Here is a 20,455-nt window from a genome sequence, read left to right as displayed (position 1 = left end):
CAAACTCTAGGGCAACCACTAAAAAATGATTAAATAAAAGAAGATGAAGAAGAAGGGAAGGATAAAGGGTGAAAGGATGGATGGATAGGTAGCCTAGTTTCCCCATTAATCACCTCTTCATGAAGTTTGGGCCTGCCTCCATGTCACCTCTTGCACATGACCAAAATGATTGGGTAGTGTGTGTGTGTGTGTGTGTGTGTGTGTGTGTGTGTGTGTGTATAAATTTTTTTTTCTTTCAGGTTTTTATTTTTTAAATTCATAAACTTTCAAAAGAACAGATTTAGGTCCACAGAAAAATTGTGTGGAGTTACAGAGAGTTTCCTTATAGCCCGTCTTCACATGCACACTGGATGGGTTTAGTCTTTTTGCCTCAGCATAACCATTAGAAAGCATTCAGACACTCTACGGCAGGACAAACAGCAGCCTATCCCATCCCCCTCAGCAAATCTTCAGATACAAGACCAGGACAGCCCAACCATTCATGGTTTAGCATAATAATCTCTAGTAAACTTTTAGGTTCCTCTCAAGGCTGAAGATCAAAGGTCAGCCTTGATCATAAAAGCAATAATACAACCTCCCCACCTTTGGTCAAGGAATTTGTGAGTTGCAAATGTCTGAGTTTGTGAATTGCAAATGTCTAACAAGTCTCTTGCAGGAACCACCCTCCCAGGGTTAACCTAATCAGCCCTTGTGACCTATGTGATGCGAATAAACTCCACCATGGCAGCAATCATGTGACTAACCCACCCATCTGCCTGCTGTCCATCACCTGACATCAGTACCTACACTTGCCTGCCTTTTCGTGATAACGTGGAAGCAGACCACCACCCAATCACCTTCATGATCTTCCCTCATCTAGGGGAATGGTTAAAAGGACTCAACTACAAGCAACCAGCGGCCATTGCCTTGCTAGACTCTAGTGTGGCCATGTGCTCTTAGAGCTATGGCTGTTGCCATGTTTCCTGGCTTTGGTCCCCCTCCCCGACCTTGGGGAGGTGAATCTTCTTTCTCCCTTCTCTGTCTCTAATTTACTTTTTTTTTTTGAGTTGGAGTCTCACTCTGTCACCCAGACTGGAGTGCAGTGGCTGCTCCCGGCCACCGCAGCCTCGACCTGCTGGGGCTCCGGCGATCCTTCTGCCTCAGCCTTCCAAGTAGCCGGAATTACAGGCATGTGCTACCATGCCTGGTTGATTTTTGATTTATCGTAGAGGTGAGGTCTCGCCAAGTTGCCCAGGCGGATCTTGAACCTGTGAGCTCAGGCAATTCACTCACCTCAGCCTCCCAAAGCGCAGGATTACAGGCTGAGCCACCGAGCCCGGCTCTAATTTACTTTTAAATAAACTTTTCTTTCTTAACCTCTTTGTATGTCACAATTCTTTGCATTTACTTGAGTCTCTGGGTTACTGGTGCCATGCCTCTCCTTCCCTCTTCACCCCTCCAACACGCCACCCTCACCCTGTCCGTACCCTAACACACAACATTCCCCACTATCAACATCCTTCTGCTTCTAACTTCTGGAAGAGATTGTAGAGAACCCCGGTGAACCTATTTGGAGTTGGCACTTTCTGTTTTGGAAGATTATTCATGAATAATTCAGTTTCTTTAATAGATATATGCCTATTCAGTCTGTAACTTTTTTTTCCCCTTAGAAACAAGTTTATTTTCCGCCAACCTTATTTCCGTGTTGCTTAAGAGCCTGTGTTGCTTAAGAGGTTAAGACGACTCAGTGGTTGTCCCTACCCATTCAGTGGCCTGAGCAGTGGGAGCTGCAGACCAGTCTTCTGTGGCAGGCTGAGCACTCTAGTCTTCAGTCGGAAACTGCTGAATTGGCACAGAGGGCACTTGCACACCTTCAGACCAGTCCGCAACCTCAGGCTGAGTAGCAGTGAACTCAGGAGCTGGAGCTGTCCATTCACCCTGAAATTCTTCTTTGGTCAACAGCTTTTTCAGCAGCAGCCTGCTCTTCCTTTTCAACCTCTTCAGGATCTCTGTAGAAGTAGAGATCAGGCATAACCTCCCACGGGTGTTCACGGGAGATGGTGCCACACATGCGCAGAACTTCCCGAGCCACCATCCACATCAGACCCACTATCAGGCCCACTGAGTGAGCTCCCTTATTGTTGCACGGGATGGCAATGTCCACATAGTGCAGAGGAGAGTCTGTGTTACACACAGCAATGGTGGGCAGGTTAGCATAAGATGCCTCTGAGAGGCTGGTGGTCAGCCCTGGGATCAGTAACCACCAGTAGACGGGGCTCCCGGAAGGCTGCTTGGATCTGGTTGGTGAAGGTTCCAGGAGTGAAGCGACCAGTGATAGGAGTGGCTCCAGTGGCGGCAGCAAACTTCAGCACAGCCCGCTGGCCAGTATTCCTGGAAGATATGACACTGACATCCGCAGGGTTTTCAATGGCAACGATGGCATGAGCTGCAAGCAGAAGCTTCTCCCAGGTCCTCTTCAGATTTGAAATGTAGATGCCATCACTCTTCCTTTTATAGATGTACTGTTCCATTTGGAAGCCAAGGTTGGTGCCACCTAAGTGGGTGCCTGCTGCAAGGAATTTGAGGACATCCTCCTCCGTCATTTGCAGGACGTCAAGGGCTCCGGACATTGTGAAAGTTTCCCTTTAAATTACTATGGGAATTGAGAACAACGCCGTATGGACCCCTCTGCGCGTAACGTGGAAAGGTCAGTCTGTATCTTTTTGTGTGAGTTTTGGCAGATTGTGTTAAAGTCTCCAACTATAATTGTGGATTCATTGATTTCTTCTTGCAGTTCTATCAGTTTTTGCCTCATATATTTTGATGATCTGTTGTTTGGTGCATACATGTTAAGGATTGTTATGTCTTCTTGGAATGTATTGACACTCTTATGTAATGCACCTCTTTATCCCTGGTAACTTTCCTTGCTCTGAAGTCAGCTCTGTTTTAAATTTATATAGCTACTCTCACTCCCACTTTCTTTTGATTAGTGTTGGCATGGTATTTCTTTATCCATCTCTTTGCTTTTTAATATACGTGTGTCTTTATGTTTAAAGTAGGTTTCTTAAAGATAGGATATATATTGGGTCTGTTTTTTTTGACCTGTTCTGAAAATTTCTGTCTTTTAACTAGGGTGCTTAGAACCAGTGATGTTTAAAGTGATTATTGATACAGTTAGAGTAATATCCACTATATTTGTTATTTTTTTCTATTTGTTTCCCTTTTTCTTTGTTTCTGTTTTTGTGTTCCACAATTTTTCTGCCTTTTGGGGTTTTAATTGAGCGTTTTATATGATTATCCTTTTAAGCATATCAATTATGCTTCTTTTCCTTTCTTCTTCATCTTATTTTACTTAATCATTTTTTAGTGGTTGCCCTCGAGTTTGCAATAAACCTTTACAACGAATCCAAGTTCACTTTCAGATAACATTACACAGCTTCACACATAATGCAAGTACCTTCTAATAGCAGGTACTTCTAATTCTTTCCTCCTGTTTCTCATATTATTACTGTCATCAATTCTATTTATACATAAATATAGTTGTATAGACACACATAAACAAATGTACATAATCAAATACATTGCTATTATTAGTTTGAAGAAACTTACCTGTTAAATAAGAATAAGATAAAACAGGGATTTTAATTTTACCTTCACTTATTCATTCTCTGATGCTCTTCTTTTCTTGATGTAGATCTGAGTTTCTTACCTATATTATTTTCCCTCACTCTGAAGAACTTCTTTGAACATTTCTTGAGGGGGCAATAGATTTCCCCCATTTTTGCCTGAGAAAGTCTAGTTTTCCTTCATTTTTGAAGCATAATTTTGCAGAGCACAGAATTCTATATTGGTTTTTTTTTCTCTCTCTCTACTTTAAATTTTCACTTCACTTTCTTCTTACTTGCATGGTTTCTGAGGTGAGATTGGATATAATTCTTATTTTTGCTTCTCTATAAGTAGGAAATTTTTTTCCCTCTGGCTTCTTTAAAGTTCTTTCTTTATCTTTGATTTTTTGAAATTTGAATATGGTATATCTATTCCCCCACTTGGGGAGCACTTATTTAGCTTGGTGTTCTCTGAGCTTCCTAGATTTATTATTTGGTATCTGGCATCAATTCAGAAAAAATTCTGTCATTATTGCTTCAAATATTGCTTCTAACTTCTTTCCCCCCCTGCTTCTGCTATTTTGATACATGTATTTACATCATTTGTAGTTGTTCCACAGTTTTTTGATATGCTGCTCTGTTTTTTCAAGTTTTTTTCTCTTTGCATTTCAGTGTTGATTGTTTCCGTTGTCAGATCCTCAAGCTCAGTGGCTCTTTCCTCAGGCATATTTAGTCTACTAATGAGCTTAAAACTGACATTCTTTATTTCTGTTACAGTGTTTTTGATCTCTAGAATTTTTAATTCTTTGTTAGAATTTCCAGCTCTCTGCTAACGTTATCCATCTGTTCTTGTATGTCATCTATTGTTCAATCAAAGCCCTTAGTATATTAATCTTAGTTTAAAAAAATTCTTAGTCTTATAATTCCTACCGTATGAGACTCTGGTTCTGATGTGCGTTCAATCTCTTCAAGCTGTGTTTTTGCCTTTTAGTATACCTTGTAATTTTTTGTTGCAAGGTAGAGATGATGTGTTGAGTAAAAGGCAGTAACAGGCCTTTAGTAAGTCCAGTGGTAAGGTGTGGGGGAGAAAAAGCATTCAACGGTTCTATTGAGTCTCAGTCTTTCAGTGATCCTGTGCCACTGTATTGTAAATTTCACCAGTGCTCCTCAACCCCCACCCCTTAGGTGGGACAGGTTTGCTAGATAGGGCTAGCGTTGGGTATTTCCCTTTCCCCGGATCAGCTAGACTCTGATAAAATTCCAGTAGATTAAGCTCTGGAAAAGTAGTTTCTCCTGGGGGCAGGCTTTGTTAAGAAGAACAGAATGTGTTGGTACATTTCAAATTGGTTTCTTCCCTCCCTCTTCTTTTGGAAGTATTTTGGGCCCTGGAGGTAAAACTCCCTAAAGTGTGGGGCCTCTGATGACTCAATTCTTCTGGATTTTTTTACTCTTAGACTTGTCCACACTGAACCTCTAACAATTCATCAAATACATTTCGGGTTTTCCTACCCTGGCTCCGGTTCCTGGGGAGGTGTTCACTGATGGGTTTCTGCTCTGATAAGTTGTGATTTTCTGTATCTGCCTGTCTGTCTCTCCATTTTGGGGGCAGCAGTTTGCCCTTTGGCCTTACTTCTCTAATGGATCTAAGAAGTGTTGCTGATTTCTGTTTGTTCAGCTTATAACATGTTGTTAGGATGGAGTGATACTTCTAAGCTTCCTATTTGTTGGACCAGAAGCCAGAAGTTTATATTGTCTTAAAAAAGAAAAAAAATAAAGGAGTTGAAATAGTGGCCAGTATTTAAAAATTAAACGATTCCCTTAAAAAGAGACCCTATAGGCTTCTTGCTTCTCTAGAACAACTGGACAGACAGCACTACCCTTTCTTTCTACCTAGTTTAGGTTGAAGAGTAGCTGCTTATATTAATAGGACATAAGTTTTTCAGTTCTCTGTAATCTGTTTTCCCCCAGCATGGTTCATTCACTTGTTTCTTTCCTGTTCTAGCCCCGAGGTCATGTGAGTCTGTGATTCTTACTTCAGATTTTGGTATTTGTCCGTCTCTCCCCTGCCTGACCCTTCCTGGGTTTATTGTTTTGTATTTGGTCTCAGAGTTGACTGCTAGCCCCAAGCCACATCGTGACAGATGTAGCATACCATCTCTCTCTGGTCCCTATCTGGTGCCTTTGATATCCTTGCTAGGCTAAAACCAGATCAGACTGTGCTTGCCCAGGCTCATCTCAATTGGGCTAGGCGACTGCATTTCAGAAGGTTCTCACATCAGGGCATTGCTAGGCTCCTGGATCCTTTTCCTCATTCTGCCTCTCTCCTGGTAAGGTCCCGGGGTGATGGGTAGAGCACCAGCGACACATTGAATGCTCTTGTGACTATAATCATCTACTGGCTCCCTGCCTCTGCAAACCTTTAACCTACACAGCTGCAGCCACTTAGCCCCCAGCGGCAGCCTCTGCCCTGCTGTGATGCCGGGCTTGATGCAAGACATGCTCAGAGAATTATTAGGAGCTCTTGGCAAAGAGCACTGGCCCCACATGGATAATCTCGGCAGGACTGCATCCTAGCAGAGACTATCAGTTGCTCTGAAATCAGTGTGCTCTCTTGGATGCACTTTTTGGGAACAATCACTCTTAGCATCTTGCTGGAGGCTGATGAAAACAAATGCAAACAAAAACAGAGAGTGATAAGTCAGATGGGTGGCTCATCTCTCCAGCTGGAGAAAAGGAGTGAGACCCCAGGATGCTCAGACAGAAAGGGATTGAAACGGCCAGACAGCCTCCTTCCTCTTTTCCCTTCACATAGGGTGGAAATTAAAGCTGATGTCTGAATAATGGTGACTAAATAAGGTAATTCTGTGAGTGTAGGGATAAGGCTTCTTGCTATAAGCCACTGAGTTTGAGGCGGTTTGTTAATGGCATTGACCGATGCACACGCTATGATCCAACCCTAGAAACATCCTTTAAGTTCATTAAGTTGTTTAATTCTAAGCAAGATAATTCTGGGGAGGGGATTTTATCTTTGCTTGCTAATGCCAGCATTCGAAAGTAAAAATGACACTGATCCCTACTCCTACTCCACTTCACTCTTTTAAAAATTTAATCAGAAAACTTTCTGCATAAGTACCAGACACACTGCCCCCCAAATGGTAAGAGAATGACTAGGGAATTTATTACTCAAGTCCAGGATATGGTCTCACTCCAGGTATAGCTGGATTCAGGTACTCATATAATATCACAGGACCCAGTTTCTCCCTGTTCTCCTCACTTTTTCTGGATTGGATGCCTTTTCAGTCTCTACCAGCATGGTGGCAACATGGCTTGATCCTCATATCCTTACAAGTTCAAATCCAGGGTTAAAAAAAAAGTATCTACAATACCAGGTTAATGCACAGAGTGTTAATCACAGAATGGCAATATTTCAGCTTTACAAAGTGGCTATTTGTGCTCTATCTTTTACTGCATTTTTATGGTGAGCAATATATTTTCTCCCTTTCTCCTCCTTGATATTATAACAATCTTTCCAGGTTAATTATGGAATCATTAAAAAAAATAGTGGATCTCTTCCTGCCACATAACACCAGGCCCAGATTCCACCTTGATTAGCCTAACTTGGGCCCACGCCAATCTCTGAACTAATGACTGTAGTTAGGGGGTTTGGTTCCCCTAAATGACTGGCACTGGGCCACATGCCTCAGTCTTGGAGTTATGGGTAAGGGCTCAGTCAAAAGAGAAGAGAGGTGAATGCCGACGCTTCATTCCTTGGGATCTTTCCTTCCATTTCTCTCCTTCCCACCAAAAAACTTTCTTTCATTAAGGACATCAACAGCCTCCTGCTTGTGAAATTCGGTGCATAATTTTGATGTGTCATTGAAATAAAATTCTCTGCATATTTGGGCTCTGATAATATTTTGAAACCTTCTTCATATTCCAAGATGTGTTTTTTTTTCTTTTCCTGCCTCTTTTACTGACTCCTCCTCTTTTGCCCACCCATTAAATATCTGTTGCTATTCCCCCCAGGTTTAGTCCATAGCCCTTGTATCAATTAGAAATACATCCAGTTATGAGTGGCAGATTGCTTGAGTAACAATGTCTTAAACTGTAACGATACTTATTGTTTCCCTGAAATGATCCTTCAGAGGCCTTTGGTTTACCTGGTGATGTCATGAAGGACCAGGCATTTTCTACAATTTTCCCTCTGTGGCTTGTTAGCCTTTCTTCCTCATGCTTGCCAGTCTCACAGTGAGAAAATGCTGTAGGCGGCATCTTATTTTCTTTTTTTCTTTTTTTTTTTGAGTTGGAGTCTCACTCTGTGGCCCCGACTGGAGTGGCAGCCACCACCGCAGCCTCGACCTGCTGGGCTCTAGCGATCCTTCCGCCTCAGCCATCCAAGTAGCTGGAATTATAGGCATGCGCTACCACGCCCGGCTGATTTTTTTATTTATTGTAGAGATGAGGTCTCGCTGCCCAGGCGGGTCTCGAACCCGTGGGCTCCGGCAATCCCTTCACCTCAGCCTCCCAAAGGCACGGGATTACAGGCTGAGCCACCGAGCCCGGCTGGCATCTTACTTTCTTTCAGGCAGGGCCAATGATAAGTAGCAACATTAGCATCTCTTTCCATGCATTTGCCTGGTTAATGGTAGAGCAAAACTTTCAAAAGCCCTCCTGATAAATCTTTCCTTTCATCCTATTGGCTGGAACCCGATCACGTGACCATCCCTAGTTGCAAAGGAGGCTAGGAAAGCTGTTTCCATCAGGGATGTCCATCACCCCACACTCTCCCTGCAGTTCTCTCCATCCCCTGAAGCTTTGGTTGCCATCTTATTTCAGCTCAGACCTTCCCTTTGAGACACAGACCTGTGGAGTTAGTAGGGGTCAGACCTTTCTACATGACTGTGCCATGAGCACTACACTCTTTGACATGCTCAAAACACAACTCCATATCCTTTGCCCCCAGGTGCTGTTCCTCATGAGTTCTCCACCTCCGAGAATGATACACACTTCAGTTCTTGGCACAAACAGAAACCTGGGTACCATCTTGGGTTATTCCTTTCACCTCATCCCACTCTTGGTGTGAGAAATGGAATCCTTTTTGCAGTTGTTCACAACCCCCATGTTAAGCTATATATCCATGTGCTTTACCATTTGATACTGTGGTAACTTCAGTAGAAGCAGAGAATGCACTTTCTTACCCCATCAATTTTGGGCTTGGTCTTGGGGCTTCCTTTGGCCAATGGAATGGGGGTGGGAGGCTCAGAGTGCCCATTCTGTACCAAGGTGTGAGAAGACTTGCTCCTCATTGTCCCCTTGGACTTAGATGATACATCATAAGAATGGCAAGCCCCAAATGAGCATGGCCCCTTCAGTCTGGGCCTAGAACAAACATGCATGGAACTGATTTCAGCCAGGCTAGAGCCTGGAGCCAAGCACAGCCAACCTGTATCTTGCCTTGTTGTAGAGACATCAGCCATGCACACAGCCTAGATCAACCCTTCAACAGTCAACCTGCAGACTCATGAGTGCGAGAATAATATTTTTTGCCATACGTCACTGAGTTTGAGGTGGTTTGTTAATGGCATTGACCCATGCACATGCTATGATCCAACCCTAGAAACATCCTTTAAGTTCATGCTTCATCTGACCTCCCCTCTCTCCACAGGTCTGTCCTATCTAACCATCAAGGTCTCCTTTATGAAGGCTTCCCTGCCCAGGGATGCTTTCTGCCTATCAGAATAGATAGCCATAGAGAGATTAATGACATATGTGGTAGTAGTTAGAAAAGGAAACTTTCATATTATGTAGCTTGAGCATATAGCAAGGGACTTGTACCTGCATTTGGGAGGTGAGTATTGAAGGGCTTCTTGAGAAACTGGTATTTAAGCAGATATGGAAGATGCCAGAGGATTTGGTCAGATGAAGGACAGAGGCAGAAATACACCAGGATGAAGCAAGAGGACATTTAGGGCAATGGTTGGAGCTCAGGCAGTGAGGGGGAGTGGGAGAGGTAAGGCCACCACCATGCAGGGTCCGATCAGACAAGACTCTCGGATCCAGCCTTTGTCCTAAGGCAATGGGAAGGTTTTTAGCAGGTGGTGACATGATGGGGACGTGGTTGTAGAGGGCAGATTAGGTACTTCTCTGAGGCTTCACGGTGGGTTTTGGATCTATAATTGCACTCACCTCTCTGCACCACGGCTATGTGTTTAAACACGGTCCTTCTTTCTAGACTGTGAGCTCCTCCAAGAGAAAGACAGTTACCTCTGCAATCCCAGAGCCCAGGCACAGTAGAAAGAGAACACAGAAGGAAGGACTTCATATTTAAGAAACACAGCTTTGCACCAGGCACTAGGCTGGGTGTTTTTTCTGTTTTGGGAGGTGGGAGGACAGAATTTTGGGGAAAACGGAGGGAGAGAGGGAGGGATGAGGGAAGGGAAAGGTATATCACTCATTCTCAGATTTGCCCCAGGGACATGATCCAGCCTGTAGCCCAAAGGATTCAGATCAGATTCAAGCAAACCCTGCTCCCTGGAGGATGAGAAATGTTAAAAACTTAAGCGCATTTTCAAGGCTGGATTAGAATTTCTTCCTCTGGAGCCATAACAGAATGACCTTGATTCCCCTGGGGACAGAGTGGTTTAAGTATAATTGTGCCGAGAGGCATGGGGACAGGCTGGTGACCCCGTGGAGTTCTTTCCCACCCCTTTCTGGGTGTGATTCAGACCTTTGGAAAGGGAATATAGGGAAAATCACTGGGTTGTTTTGGGAAGAAAATCTTGCCAAGTTCAAGGTGAAGGATGGACATTGGTAGTCACATGGAGCCCGGGTAAAGTTGGGGGAAATTATTTAACCTCATTTGCAAAATGGAGCTAAGCACAACTACACTGTGGGGTTGCTTGAGGGACCCAGATACACGTGTTGCCTGGTGCCATCAGGATGGAGGTCTTTGCTATGGTGTAGGGACCCCTCTTGGAAGTGAGGGGAGATCTGTGCATACCTTTTGATTTCTAGACACTTTCTTTTTTCTATTACTTATTTTTCAGGAGAGAGAGATCTCAAGTATTCTCAGAGATAACTTTAATTTTTCTTCTTTCCAGAGGGAGAGAGGAAACAGAACATTTTTTTTACCTCTATGCTGCTGGGCTATGATATAGACTTTCAGGGATATTCATGTTGTGATGTATTCAATTCTTTTTCTCCATTGATTTTAATTAAGTTCCCGAGCTGTCTCCAAGCCCGGGGAACGGGAACAAAACATGAAACACTGAGAGCCAAATGCTTTTCTTTTGCAATTGAGTTTTCCTGAGTTCTTAAAGAGCTTCACAGGAGAGAATGAAAGTGGAATTTGGAGGCTGACGCATTTCCTCTGCTCCATCAGTCCCCAAATAATAAACATAAAAATTAAAATCCGGTTAAGAAAAATCACAGAAGTCATTACAGCTTGGCGGCTGATGGAGACTTTGATCAAATCTTTTATGCAATTTCACAGTTTCTAGGGGAATTCACTGAGCAGACATTGATCATGTTTGTGCCAGGCAGATTGTTTTCTCCCAGCAGAACGTAACCCCTCCCAAACCAATTTCATCTTTTGATCTAAGTTCATGTCATGCTTTTTAAGGGGGATGCCTTGACAGTTTCTGGACCAGTTGCCTGAACTCCCATCAAGCCCAGCCCACACCTGATCCCTAGCAGGCCCTCCCAGGGATCTGGAACACCAGCAAGGTACCTAATCCAGTTTCTGACCTTTGGGTTAGAGGAAGGTCACCCCACAATGCTGATCAGTCAGATGGCCAGCCACCAACCTGCATAGCCCCTCCTAGAATTTGTAAGGTTGAATATGCAAATGCCTATGGGCTAGTTTATGTCCTAACAAGAGAAATGGCCCAGGTAGGAGTTGGGCAGAGTGGTGAACACAAGTCAAGTTTTGCACAATAGCTACCATAAGGGGATTGTGGCCTTGGCAGTGTCGGCTGTTATAGATTTTTCTAGAAAGCCAGAAACTGGGATACTTTCAGTAATATGAAATAAAAACCCTCCAATATTTAAGTATCGGCAACCAATTCAAAGAATTTAATGCACTCCGTGGGTCAAGCAAAATACATCTGAGGGTTAGAGTTTAGCACTGGACAGCCAGTTTGCAATATCTGATGTGCTAAAGAACTGCACGTCCCAGACTAATGTCCAGGCAGCCCCAACTGCTGACTGTGTGACCTTGGCAGGTATTTGAACTTCTCTGAGTCTCTATTTATAGTACTTATGCATATCATGGGATACACACAGTGTAAGATCCTGGTGCCCAATATGTACCTAACATTGTTTGAGGTTATTATTTATTTATTTATTTTTTGAGTTGGAGTCTCACTGTCACCCAGACTGGAGTGCAGCGGCCTCTCCCGGCCACCGCAGACTCGACCTGCTGGGTTCTGGCAACCCTTCTGCCTCAGCCTTCCGAGTAGCTGGAATTACAGGCATGCGCTACCACGCCTGGCTGATTTTTTGATTTATTGTAGAGATGAGGTCTCGCTGCCCAGGCGGGTCTCGAACCCGCGGGCTCAGGCAATCCACTCACCTCAGCCTTCCAAAGGCATGGGATTACAGGCTGAGCCACCGAGTCCAGCTGTTTGAGGTTATTGTCATAGTCTTCAACATGGTCAGCATCTTCCTCATCACCATCATTGTCACTACAACTCAGTTTTCCATGAATTCTGACAGGACACAGCGGGTCCCATTGACATCTGTTGTGTGTCTTCTTGTTGCTCCACCCTTCACTTCAGAGGGACGTGACGTTACTGCATCCACCATCCTTACTTTAATTAAGACATTTGTCGTCAACTCTTATGGAAGGGAACTTGGCAACCCGAGCTAAAGATCCCCCAAAAGGGAAATAAAACAGGCCCATTACCCATGAGCTGCTCTGAGCTCCCTCTAATTGTGCACAGTCTGGGTGGTTTTGTGGGTGATACATTCTGAGAAAACACCTGAAGCCATCTCTCCACAAAGTTTAATGACCTTGACTCATTTCATGTGTGAGATATTTCTGTAACTTGCGGAATACGAATGGCACAAGGGAAGCGTTTGCACAGCAGATAGTGGGGCCAGTGGACTCTGGACAAGTGTCTGACTGTCCTTACAGCTACCAGGCCAAAGGGGATCGGGGAGGGTATGACTATAGTCATCTTGCTCCCAGTCCTGGACTTGGAGCCCCAGGGTCACTCTGTTGGACATTCCTGCTTTCCTCAGGCCCTGGATCTGGAAGGCAGAGAGCCCAGGTGCTGACAGGAAGGGTTGGGGCAGGTTGCTGATGGGGGAGGAGGTGAACAGGGCCTATCTGGAACCCAGGCAGAGCAGAGCTGCCTGAAGTTTTGCTTCAGAAGCCACCCCTTGGGCCATTCTCATTTTGGGTTATCATTCCTCTTACGTCCAAAGGGAAACAGACAAAAGTAATAGAAGGATAAAAGAGGATGTGGCAAAGGAATTGGAATGTCCCTGAGTTCTCCTCATCCCTCCCCTGTGACCTCTCACTTGACTCTGAGATGCTCCTGGAGGGAGCACATCTCAGATGCACCCTTCTCTATGTGCAGCTTCCTCTAAGCCTATTTCCACAGAAGCTGCTGATACTGGAATTTCTCTCCTCCCTCTTTTCCAGACATGGCGGGGACCAGGGCTAACCATGACTGTGAGGGGCTGGTGAGGCCACATGTGGAAAGAACCCACGTCTTTGCAGGATGTTATGGAGCCAGGTCTGTCTACCAACCTGGATGGGTCATGCTGAGGCAATCCCATGAATGCAAACTTTCTGTCTTTTTGAAGCTTTTGGGGGGGCCTTCCTTGATAGCACAGTTTAACCTGTATACTAGCTCAGTGGTTCTCAAAGTCTGAACTCTGACCAGCAGCATCAGCACCCTCTGGGAATGTGTTAGAAATGCAAGTTCTACTGCATCAGACCTGCTGAAACTCTGGGGGTGGAACCTCACAATTTGTGTGTGTGTTGAAATAATTTTAAACTCACATACAGTTGTGGGAAATCCTTTTTATATTCATCCCGGTTTTCCCCAGTGGCAACATTTCATAAAACTGTAGGATAATATCACAACAAGGACAATGACATTCAGTCAGTTGACTACGCTTATTCAGATTTCCATGGTGTTACTTGTGTTCATTTGTGTGTGTGGATATGTGTTGCACATATTAAGTGCTGTACAACTGTATGATGTGTGTAGGCTTGTATATCCACCACTACAACCAAGATACTGAACAGCTGCAACACCGAAGGATTTGTGTTGCTACTCTTTAAAACCACCCCCACCTCCCTCCCAGGGTCATTCGTGATTCTGAGAGTCCCATGGATACACATCGTCCCAGTTACTCCCTTTGGTTGTGACAAAAGCCATCCAAGACAGAAGTGCCTGTTACTCCCAGTCTGCACTTTGGGGACATGAGAGGCCAGGACCTGAGCCAAATCCCAGGGTGTTGGGTTGGGCTCCACATTCCACCCATTGTGCCACGATATTCTGAGGTGCTAGCTGAAAGGCTCAAGAATACCCTCTGGTTCATGCTAGAAGTGAAAGCACGGACTCCCCTGAGTGGAATCATTTCCTGCAAATAAACCCAATTTTGCACATTTGACGGGTACTTGGAATTTAGTAGGATCAGAGTTGTCCTGCTTTCCTTGTCCCTGCCCTTACTCTGAAGGGAGGTCCCTTTCAAAGGTCTCATCATGCTGAGACACCCATTTAATAGATCAGGTGACTGGGGCCCAGAGAGGACAGGTGATGTGCTTGAGCCAGGAGCACTCCAGCCAGGATTTGAACCTGGGGTAGCAAATCTCTGAAGCCCAGCGCTCTCCTCACTGCCTGCCGCTCTTCGCCTTATTAGAAACACAATGTAATTAAGTGCTCGGAGCTTCCCATAATTCAAAATGCACTTGACACCACAATCTGCCCAAGACACCATCCATAATGGGGCAATGACAGACAAGCTGCCCTCGTGACAAGTGTGAGATCCTATCAGTCTGATCCATCATCACCATTATGTGCGCTGTATCTCTGTTATCTCCCCCATAAGACATATTTACAGCTATATTAAAAGGGAGATGAAAGGATATATTATCTGCCTTGCGTGCAGCATACATTACATGCCCAAGCCCGGTCACAGCCCAGACAATGCCAGACAAGGCAGGCTGTGGCGTGGCGATAGGAGGAAAGTCATGCTATTAGCTTAAATGCAGGTGTTACTCTAACCCGCTCATCTGTAAAGCACTCAGCAGTTTATAAAGGACTTTATCTGATGTTTGCTCACCTGAGCCTTATAACAATTTCAGTGATGGGAGTGAGATCACGGTCATTATCACCATCCCCATGTCACAGATGAGATAGCTGAGGCTCAGAAGAATCAGTGCTTTGCCCTTGATGACCCCCTGTAAAACGAGTGGAGGCAGGACTTGAACCCAGATCTTCTGACTTTATATCACCTGAGATCTTTTTTTTTTGAGTTGGAGTCTCACTCTGTCGCCCAGACTGGAGTGCAGTGGCATGCTCCCGGCCACCACAGCCTCGACCTGCTGGGTTCTGGCAATCCCTCCACCTCAGCCTTCCAAGTACCTGGAACTGTGGGCATGCGTTACCATGCCTGGCTACTTTTTTTGATTTATTGTGGAGATGAGGTCTCCTCAAGTTGTCCGGGTGGGTCTCAAACCTGTGGGCTCAGGCAATCCACTTGCCTCGGCCTCCCAAAATGCTGGGATTACAGGCTGAGCCACAGAACCTGGCCTCCCTGAGATCTTTATATTACATAATCTCTTGATTCTATGCATTGATGCATTCGCACATTCATTCATTTAACATATACTTAATGAGCCCCTGCCTGAGGCCAGGCACTGTGCTAGGTGCTGGGAGGAGACAGTGATGCAGACCATGTATGCTTCCTGCTGGCATAGAGTTCAGAGCAGGGGTCTCTACCAGGACATCGTGTAAAGTCTGGAGATGTTTACAGTTGTCATAACGAGGGGGATACTACTGGCATCAAGTGAGGAGATTGTCCTACGGTGCACAGGGCAGTCCCTGCAACAAAGAGTTGTTCATCCCAAAATGAAGTTGAGAAACCCTGGCCGAGAGTATACTGAAGAACATGAAATTAAACTCTCACACAAATGAGGGTAAGGTTACACACAGAGATGTTACCTGCACCAAGAAATGTATAAGTTGCAATAGTGAATGCACACATAGCACTCTTGTGCTAGGCTCTGTACCTCTCTTACCTTAGTCCTTAAAATAATCCTGCAGGATTCAGATGATGACGATCTCCACTGATAGAGGTAAAAATTGAGATGCAGAGAGGTTAAGAACCTTGTCCAGAGTCACACAGCCAGGAAGGGGTTGGCTTGGTACTTGAACCTAGAGTGTTGCCCCAGCTTTTAAGCCTTTGGTCACTATACTGTGCTGCCTCCTTGCGAGACAAATGAACTTGCTGTGTTTGGGGGTTAAGCGAAGTTTTGTAGAGGAAGGGCCACATGGCCTGAGATTTAAGGAACCTTAGAAAGTGAGCAGGGTAGGGGAAGAAAGAGCATTCCAGTGAGAGGGGACAGCATAGGCAAAAGCCATGTGGCCAGAGGCACAGTAGGGAAACCCACTGAAAGAGAATGGGGTGGGGAAACAGAGAGCTGGGAAGCAGAAGCCAGTGGGCCATGTGCTGGCTTTGCAGGGGTGGTGGGTTCTGAGCAGCAGCCCATGGTCTGACTTGGAGTTTGAAAGCCCCGCTCTGGCGGAGAAGGGGCCAGAGTAGAGGGGCAGTGAAGTGGAAGCAGTCGCCTTGCTGAGAGTCCAGGCTGGATCCATGGAAATGCAGAAACACGGACAGATCGGAGAACTAGCTGGGAGGCGAAACTGTCAAGATGCAGTGATGGATGGGGCGTTGGGGTGAGGGACGAGGGATGAGTCACCTGTGGCTCACCACTGGGTGCCTGACCATCTCCCGAATTAACCCTAAGGTTGCTGGTGAACCGCCCCGGAGAGGGCAGGAAGGGCTGCTGTCCTCAGCCACCCCTCCATGAACTTGGAAGGCCCCTGTCGCTGCTCAAGGTCCCAGCTGCGAGGCCTGGGAGCAATGACGACGCTGGTTTGCTTTGCTGACAGTGCTCTGTTTGTGCTCTTAAATGCCTCTAACTCACAGATAATTAATGTCAGCTGGCTGTCACCGCACCCTGGCTAATCACAGAGCGCATTGGTCGATGAGCAGCCCTGGGATCTGTCAGACCCAGGAAAGGGCGCGTCACCTGCCAAGGCACTGGAGAGTGCCATGAATTTTAGCACATGCCTGTCTGTTTTGGAAGCACGGACAGTCTCCATCCTGGGGGTGGGCAGCAGCCGCTCAAGGTCACATCAGCGGGTCTGAGAACCCAGGCTAGACAGAGGGAGAGAGATCAGGGGGAGACACTGACTCCTAGCAGGTGTGGACACAGCTCTTCCTGGGAGCAAGCCCCAGCTGCCGATGGGTCCTGTTTCAGACTCAATGATTGTGCTCAAAATTCAGGTAATTGAGTGCATTTGAATGGGACTGAAGTGCTTTCTGCAGCCACTCTGAAACACTCATAGCTCCCCCAAACATGCCAGCCTTTGCCACATCTCTTTGTCAACTCAGTCCTTTCTGTCCCCTCATTCCCAAATTCCCTCCCCTAACACCCACATCCACTGTCACATGACCCATGAAGTGAACTTCTATTCATCCTGTAACACTCTGTTTTCCAAGGAGTTAGCATCTGCCCTCTGTATTCCAATAGTACATTTTACAAACCTCTAGGACATTCATTCATCCATTCATTTGTTCACATTCATCCTTTCATTCACGAGATCAACACTGAGCACCCACTGAACGCGAGCTCAGTGCAAGGTCACAGCAGCGATCAGTAAGCCAGGCACGGTCTCTCAGCATTCAGGGCCAGGTAGCACTAAATGAAGAATGATACGACGCATTGATTAATTATCGTGTGGTCATGTCTCCTTTCCACATTGCATATTGGTTACCTGTTTCCATTTCTATGACCCTGGTTCCATGAGAATTTCTTGGAGGTCAGGGACTGTCCAATTTCTGTCTACGTTTTCAGTGCCAGCACAGCGTATCCACAGTGACGATTTAATGAAGGAAAGAGTGAATGAAATAAAGGAAAACCAAATTCTCACCTCCAGGATGACTACACCTTTTCACCCCGAGAGGCTGGTTACCCAAAATAAATTGCAAAGGCACCAACACAGCTATGTTTAAAGGAATATATTCAGGTGCATCAGAGCCTGGGACAAGGAGAGTGTCCCTCCTTTGGGGGTCTGCTCACCCAGGAAAAACCCCAGAGAGGGCATTTTAAGCATGTGCCTAGCACTGTGCCAGGGTGTGAAAGACTAAAACTTCCTTCCCTCTGAAGGTGGATGTCAGGCCGAGCTCTGGAGGTTGGAGGCAGGGTGGGAGCAACAGAGACCCTCCACCTGAGCTGGAAAGATCCAAGGAGCATCTGTTTTCCCAGCAGGGTAGAAACAGGAAGCTAGAGGGGGAGAGGCCATGAGGAAGTGAGCTCCCCATTTGGGGAAATATTCAGACAGGTGGCCAGGCATGCCTATCCAAGGATGCTGCAATCCCAACTGGAAAAGGTAACTTGAAGGAGGATGTTAGGACAGCCTAGGTGTAACAGTCAGTGAGCCTGGGTCACATGTCTCAGAGGGAAGGTCATGTGGGTTATGGGAAAGACCCTTGGCCTTGGAATCAGGCAGATCTATGATTAAATCCTGGCTTGGTCTCTCTGTAGTAATTGTGCAATATGGAAAAAATCATTTAACTTCCTTGGTCCTTAGTTTTCCTCTCTGTAAAATGGGGCGGGCGGCAGGGGGGGGGAACAACACTTATGTGACATTACCTGCCAAAGCCAGGGTCAAGCAGGAATTGCACATATTGCTTGTGAAAGATCGGGGGCCAGGAATGGGGAAACAGGACAGTGCCAGGTTGCATGTGCAGGGTCTGGAGCAGGCTGGTAACAACGGAAAGCTACACTGGAAGGGCGCTGCCTGGGAAAGGAATCTGTGAGCAGAGGGCCAGGGTGCTGGGCACCTCCAGCGGGAGGGAGAGAGTGGGCGTGAGCTGGCTGACACAGCTCCTGGCCTGGCTCTGGCACCCACTCTCAATGGTTTTGAATTCCTGGAAGGGATGTGGTGCAGGATGAGCTCTGGCTTCTGAACTCTTCATCTCGTGGGTGCTTTGCATTTCTGGGGTCCCACTTTTCAGCAGGAGAGACTCCTACCTGCTCACCTGCTTTCTCCCTCTCTGCTGACAGAGGCTCCTCGTTTATTTGCTCCCTGTCTCAGCCAGTCAACAATCCTGCTGAGAACTGTCTTCTGACTGTCTTCTAGCTCAGGGATGGCACGGCAGAAATGCCATAGAGGTGGAAAAAAACAGGTCCCCTACCCTAAAGAACGTTCAATCTGGTGGTGGAGACAGAAGTGTGGATCGTCATACAACATGGCAGCAGATACCACAAATACAACCACAAGACTATAGCTACATAGAACTGCTATGTGTTCCAGCCACTCCCCCCAGTGGATCTATATCCAAAGGAAAGGAAATCAATATATGGAAGAGATATCTGCACTCCCGTGTCTACTGCACCACTAGTCACAATAGCCATGATAGAAAAAGTGTCCATCAACAGATGAGTGGATAACAAAACCGTGGTACATATACCCAGTGAAATACTATATGCAGACATAAGAAAGAAAGGAATCCTGTCATTTGGGGTAACTCGGAGGGAACTGGAGAACATTATGTTAAATGAAATAAGCCAGACACAGAAAGACAAACACTGCGTGGACTCATTCATGTAGAATATAAAAGGGCAAACTCAAAGAAGCAGAGAATAGGAAGGTGGTCCCAAAGGATGTGGGGGTGTGCAGTTAATTGGGGAGATGTTGGTCAAAGGATACAAAATTTGTTTGATGGGAGGAATGCATTCAAGAGAGCGATTGTGACTACAGCATTATGACTATAGTTAATAATAATGTATTGTATACTTAGAAATCACTAGGAGAGTGGATTTTAAGTGTTCTTACCATAATAAAAGGATGTAAAGTAATACACTTGTTAACTAGCTTGATTTGAGTCAGTCATTCCATAATTCTTGTGAGGGGAACAAAAAAAAAACCCAGAATTTATTCATAAAAAATTGTGTATTTATTCTTCCATGTTTAAACTTCAGCCACTCTTAGAGTCCTCTCCATTTGATGCAATACACCTACCGAGATGCTTTCTTCACTGCACAAAACAGTTTTTGAACGTGTCAATTTTGATGCCTTTTATTTAAGTGCTTCTGCTGTTTTTTTTTGTTTCATCTCTTCCACATTGGCAAAAATGTTTCCCTTTGAGGACTTTTTTAATTTGGGGAAACAAAAAATGTCACTCTGGGTGAGATCAGGTGAATAGGGAGGGGAGGTCATGCCGTTTTTGGTAAAAAATTGCTGAACACACTGGGCGGTGCGGGCAGGTGCGTTGTCATGGTGGAAGAACCAGTCATCTATTTGCCTCCACTTGGGATGTTTCTTCTTTCTTCTGCAAGTCTTGATGCAACCTTCTCAAATCTTCCAGATCAAAACTTTGATTGATTGTTTGATCGGGAGGAACAAATTCCGAGTGTACTACAAAGGGCCCACCCTCCAAAAGATAAGCCTGAGTTTCTTGGGTTCCTCCCTCATATGTGTTTCAAAACATCCTGTTTTGAAAATATATGCATTATTTTAGTTAAAATCATAAATTTGTAAAAGGAGAAATTAGGACACAAACATCTACAGAGGGAGACCACGTGAGGACACAGGGGAAAGACAGCCATCTACAAGCTGAGG

General features: G+C 45.5%; 1 pseudogene; it reads right to left on the bottom strand.

Annotated features, from left to right (window-relative positions):
• Positions 1–1,643: 1,643 nt before the first annotated feature.
• On the bottom strand, positions 1,644–2,609 carry LOC103263805 (annotated as a pseudogene).
• Between the last annotated feature and the right edge of the window lie 17,846 nt (positions 2,610–20,455).

This window comes from Carlito syrichta, unplaced genomic scaffold (assembly GCF_000164805.1).
Source record: "Carlito syrichta isolate Samal-C Ts95f unplaced genomic scaffold, Tarsius_syrichta-2.0.1 Scaffold305276, whole genome shotgun sequence".
NCBI lineage: Eukaryota > Metazoa > Chordata > Mammalia > Primates > Tarsiidae > Carlito > Carlito syrichta.
This window is presented reverse-complemented; position numbering and strand designations above follow the sequence as displayed.